The sequence below is a fragment of the Canis lupus genome, chromosome X (assembly GCF_003254725.2).
Source record: "Canis lupus dingo isolate Sandy chromosome X, ASM325472v2, whole genome shotgun sequence".
NCBI lineage: Eukaryota > Metazoa > Chordata > Mammalia > Carnivora > Canidae > Canis > Canis lupus.
In genome coordinates, this window is record NC_064281.1 from 38,384,942 (window position 1) to 38,391,413 (window position 6,472).

Genomic DNA, 6,472 nt, shown 5'->3' on the forward strand with positions numbered 1-6,472 from the left:
GTGAACAATTCTTTTCTGGATGAGGAGAGTGGTGTCTGAAAGATCATAAGATCACAGATCCAAAAAAGAGAGTCACGTTGCAATGGCTTCTTCATGCATTTAAAGGTTGCACCTATTGATAACATGTCTATTTAAAGACTATGTTTCATACAAATAGCTATGTGTGAAAGAATGGGTAGATTAATCATTTCAGAGCCCAACCTGTCATCTAGAATCGTTTGGAAGTCTATCTGCCTAGGAATAAAAAATAAAGATTTATGGTTTGATATGAGTACCTACAGTCTGATGCTTTTTATGGTTTCAACGACTTTGAGAAAGATCTATATAAAGATCTCTAAGTTAGAGACTATAATAAATGCCACTGAAGTAAACATATACTACTACAATAAATGATAGAGTAAGAAAACTAAATGAAAAAAAGAGAAAAAGAATTAGTAAGGTCAGACACATACACAAACAAAATGTAGCCTGTGTTGTTTATTGAGAGCCAAGAAACATTCATAAATGGAAAGGAAATTCCCCAAGGAAGCATATGGGCTTCACTATGTATGCTTCGGAGGGAATATGCTTATTCAGCCGGGCATACAGTAGGACCTTCTCTGTATTAATATAGATACAGGATAACTGTGACATCCATCCTATAAACTAATCATGTTATACCAGTTTTATATACTCTGGTTTTAGGCTGAAGGATTTATCCTATAAAATAGCCAAGGTCACATAATTAGAATGTCTTATGTCAAACTTCTGATTCTAAAAATGATATTTGTCCTTCAAGTCACAGAATTTACACATGGTCTGATTTATTTCTCAATTTCTTAGCTTCAGTACAAGGGTTCTCTAGGCTACAATTATTTACTTGAACACATTTGCACTGAGACAGTACATTTTTTGTAGGGCACCGAAGTACATGCTTTTGCTCTGATTAAGTCTTCTCTTTATGTATGAATGAGTGTTTTCACAATTGCAGTGGCTAAGGATGAGTTCATCAAGAGTAATGTTCTCAGAGGCTGTGGGCGTTTTGCTTTAGGAGGCAATAATGAGAAATTTTCCGTGCTAACTTGGACACAGCTGATGATTTGAACTACTTTAAAGTATGTGGGTGGAGGCCAGAGTTTTGTTAATAATAATCATAAAAAAGGAATATGTATGGAGCAGAGAGAAGGGATGCATAAAGAAATGTTCTCTGGTCAAACCAGTAACCTACACTTCTGGTGGCTAATTTTATGTATTAATTTGACTGGGTGCCCAGATACCCGGTTAAATATTCTTTTGGGTATCTGTGACGGTATTTCTGGATGAGATTAGCATTTCAGTTGGTAGACTGAGTAAAGCAGATTGCCCTTCCTAATGTGGGCGGGCCATATCTAATCCATTGAAGGTGTGAATAGAACAAAAGGCTGAGTAAGGAGAATTTTTTCTCTGCCCATCTTTAAGCTGGGATGTCAGTCTTCTCCTATCTTCAAACTCAGACTCAGACTGGAACACACCATCAACTCTCCTGGTTCTTAGGCCTCGAGATAGCCCGGAACTATACCACTGGTACATCTGGGTCTCCAGCTGGCCAACTGCAGGTCTTGGGACTTCTTAACCTCCATAATCACATAATACAATTCCTTATAATAAAATGTATATTCTATTTTTGTTTCTCTGGGGAACCCAGATGAAGTCACCTACGTGCTGAACCTGACAGCTAGAGTACATAATTTTTTAGCATACCCATCTGTCTCTGAGAAAATATGTCATGATTTACTTGAGTCTTTCTTTCATTTTAAGATAAACAACTAATGATTAAAAAGAATACAGTTCGGGCAGCCTGGGTGGCTCACCGGTTTAGCACTGCCTTCAGCCCAGGGTATGATCCTTGAAACCCAGAATCAAGTCCCATGTCAGGATCCTTGCAGGGAGCCTGCTTCTCCCTTTGCCTGTGTCCCTGCCTCTCTCTCTCTCTCTCTCTCTCTCTCTGTGTCTTTCATGAATAAATAAATAAAATCTTTTTTTTTTTATGATAGTCATACATGCACCAGGAGCCCGACGTGGGATTCGATCCTGGGTCTCCAGGATTGCGCCCTGGGCCAAAGGCAGGCGCCAAACTGCTGCGCCACCCAGGGATCCCATAAATAAAATCTTTTAAAAATAAATAAACAAATAAATAAATAAAATACAGTTCGACTTTAACAACATGATTCAAATAACTAAAATATTTCATGTAGGAATTAATATTTTCACTTACTAGCAAATGTTAAATACCACAGTTTGCACTTTGCTTCACTGTTTTAAATTTTATTTTATTTTATTTTTTTGGTTTTTTTGTTTTAAATTTTAAAAACAAATACAGACTCCAAGTGATAAACCCAGAAGGATCAAATTGAACCATCTCATCTTCTTCTGGTTCATAATTACTGTGCTATCATTGCTTATGTCTCTTTTTTTTCCCTTTTTTGAAAAACTTATTTATTTTAGAGAGAGATAGTGAGAGGGTGGGGAGGGGGGCAGAGGGAGAAGGAGAGAGAAACTTAAGCAAGACTCTATGCTGAACACTGAGTACCACACAGACCTTGATCTCATGAGCCTGAGATCATGACCTGAGCCAAAACCAAGAGTTGGACACCTAACCAACTATGCCACTCAGGTTGTGGGTGCCTATTATTGATGCGCCTATCATTGTTTATTTCTTTTTTGTTTTGAAGATTTTATTTATTTATTCACAAGAGACAGAGAGAGAGAGAGGCAGAGACATAGGCAGAGGGAGAAGCAGGCTCCCCACAGGAAGCCTGATGAGCGACTCGATCCCAGGACTCTGGGATCATGACCTGAGCCAAAGGCGGATGTTCAACCGCTGAGCCACCCAGGTGCCCCTCATTGCTTATTGCTAATCAACTATTTAATCTCAGGAATATGCATTATCATAGTAATTAGAGACAAAAACTGTGCCTAAATTCTGATAATTATGAACTATTACATTAAAAAAATTTATTTATTTATTTATTCATGACAGAGAGAGAGAGAGAGAGAGAGAGGCAGAGACACAGGCAGAGGGAGAAGCAGGCTCCACGCTGGGAGCCAGACACAGGACTCGATCCTGGGTCTCGATCCCGGGACTCCAGGATCGCACCCCAGGCCAAAGGCAGGCGCCAAACTGCTGAGCCACCCAGGGATCCCCGAACTATTACATTCTTACTCTCCAATCAGACAGAAGATAAATATTGTAGGATCTCACTTATATGTGGAATATAAAAAAGGTGAACTCACAGAACCAGAGATTAGAATGGTGGCTTCCAGATGCTGAAGGGTGGGGGAATTGAGAGATATTGGGCAAAGGGTATAAGATTCCAGTTATTAGATTAATAAATTCTGGTGATGTACAGCATGGTGATTTTAGCTAATAATACTGTATTATATACTTGAATGTTGCTAAGCCAATGAATCTTAAATGTTCTCAGCACCAAAAAGGAATGGTAACTATGTGACAGCATGGCGGTGTTAGCTAATGCTATTGTGGTAATCTGCAACCTATAAATGCATCAACACACTGTTTTCCTTTTTTTTTTTTTATTTATTTATGATAGTCACAGAGAGAGAGAGAGAGAGAGGCAGAGACACAGGCAGAGGGAGAAGCAGGCTCCATGCACCGGGAGCCCGATGTGGGATTTGATCCCGGGTCTCCAGGATCGCGCCCTGGGCCAAAGGCAGGCGCCAAACCGCTGCGTCACGCAGGGATTCCCTATTGTGGTTACATCATATAAAATCCTGTTTATTGAAGCTGTCAAGAAATTCAATTTAAAAAGAAAAGGTGAGATTCAAACCCAGATTCTCTAATTATGAATCCCATCCTCTTTACCCTACTCCAGGAGTCCTTTCATCTGTTAATGAAGGTCCAAAGGAGAATGTTTAGGATTTTCTTTTTTTTCTGCCTCCTGTATGTTCATCTGTTTTGTTTAATAAATTCCATATATGAGTAAAATCATATTGCATTTGTCTTTCTCTGACTTATTCCGCTTAGCATAATACCCTGTAGTTCCATCCATGTCATTGAAAATGGCAAGATTTCACTCTTTTTGATGGCTGAGTACTATTCCATTGTATATATATTTCACATCTTCTTTATCCATTCATTACTCGATGGACATTTGTGCTCTTTCCATAGTTTGGCTATTGTTGATAATGCTGCTTTTAAACATTGGGGTGCATGTGCCCCTTTGAATCTGTATTTTTGTATCCTTTGGGTAAATACCTAGTAGTGCAATTGCTGGGTTGTAGGTTACTTCTGTTTTTAACTTTTTTGAGGAACCTCCATACTGTTTTCCAGAGTGGCTGCACCAGTTTGCATTCCCACCAACTGTGCAAGAGGGTTCCCCTTTCCCCACATTTGCACCAATAGCTATTGTTTCTTGTGTTGTTAATCTTAGCCGTTCTGACAGGTGTGAGGTGGTATCTCATTGTGGTTTTGATCTGCATTTCTCTGATGATGAGTGATGCTGAGCATCTTTTCATGTGTTTGTTGGCCATCTGGATTTCTCCTTTAGAAAAATATCTATTCATGTCTTCTGCCCATTTCTTAACTGGATTATTTGTTTTTTGGGTGTTAAGTTTGATAAGTTCTTCATAAATTTTGGATACTAACCTTTTATCACATATGTCATTTGCAAATATCTTCTCCCATTCCATAGGCTGCCTTTTAATTTTGTTGATTGTTTCCTTTGCAGTGCAGAAGCTTTTTATCTTGCTGCAGTACCAGTTGCTCATTTTTGCTTTTGTTTCCCTTTCCTCCAGCATAGTGTCTAGTAAGAAGTTACTCTGGCTAAGGTCAAAGAGGTTGCTGCCTGTATTCTCCTCTAGGATTTTAATGGATTCCTGTATCACATTTGGGTCTTTTATCCATTTTGAATATATTTTTGTGTATGGTGCAAGGAAATGGTCCAGCTACATTCTTCTGCATGTTGCTGTCCAGTTTTCCCAACACCATTTGTTGAAGAGACAGTCTTTTTCTTTCCATTGGATATTCTTTCTTGCTTTGTTGAAGATTAGTTGACCATAGAGTTGAGGGCCCATTCCTGGGTTCTCTATTACATTCCATTGATCTATGTGTCTGTTTCTGCACCAGTAACGTACTATCTTGATCACTATAGCTTCGTAATATAGCTTGAAATCAGGAATCATGATCCCTCCAGCTTTTCTTTTCTTTTTCAGGAATGCTTTGGCTATTCAGGGTCTTTTGTGGTTCCATACACATTTTAGGATTGTTTATTTTAGCTCTATGAAAAATTCTGGTGGTATTTTGATAGGGATTGCATTAAATATGTTGATTACTTTGGGTAGCACAAACATTTTAACAATGTTTGTTCTTCCAATCCATGACCATGGAATATGTTTCCATTTCTTTGTGTCATCTTCAATTTCTTCATAAGTGTTCTAGTTTTCAGAGTACAGATCTTTTACCTCTTTGGTTAAGTTTACTTCTAGGTATCTCATGGGTTTGGGTGCAATTGTAAATGGGATCAATTCCTTGATTTCTTTTTCCATTGCTTCATTATTGGTGTAGAGAAATGCAACAGATTTCTGTACATTGATTTTATATCTTGCAACTTTGCTGAATTCATATATTAGTTCTAGCAATTTTTTGGTGGAGACTCTTGGGTTTTCTACATAGAGTATCATGTTGTCTGCAAATATTGAAAGCTTGACTTTTTCCTTGCCAACTTAGATGCCTTTTATTTCTTTTTGTTGTCTGATTGCTGAGGCTAAGACTTCTAGTACTACGTTAAATAGTAATGCTGAGAGTGGACATCCCTGTCTTGTTCCTGATCATAGAGGAAAAGCTCTCAGTTTTTCCCCATTGAGGATGATATTAGCTGTGGGTTCTTCATATATGGCCTTTATGAAGTTGAGGTATGTTCGTTCCATCTATTACTACTTTATTGAGGGTTTCTATTAAGAATGGATGCTGTATTTTGTCAAATGCTCTTTCTGCTTATATTGAGAGGATGATATGGTTCTTATTCTTTCTTTTTTTTTAAAGATTTTATTTATTTATTCATGAGACACACACACACACACACACAGAGAAAGAGAGAGAGAGAGGCAGAGGGAGAAGCAGGTTCCATGCAGGGAGCCAGATGTGGGACTCAATCCCTGGTCTCCAGGATCGCACCCCCAGGCCGCAGGCAGCGCTAAACCACTAAGCCACTGGGGCTGCCCCCTTTTATTTTGTTAATGTGGTGTATCACGTTGATTGATTTGCAAAATGCTGTACATCTTAAACTTACACAATGTTATGTGTAAGTTATATCTCAATAAACCTGGGAAAAAAAAGAAAAGATGAAAGGCTAAAAGTAGTTCAAGAAGTTAGAAAACAACAAGTAGGGAAAAAAATAAACTTTAAAAGGGAGGAGCAGAAATTACTGAAAAAAAATCTCAAATCAAAAGGAGGGATCCCTGGGTGGCGCAGTGGTTTGGCGCCTGCCTTTGGCCC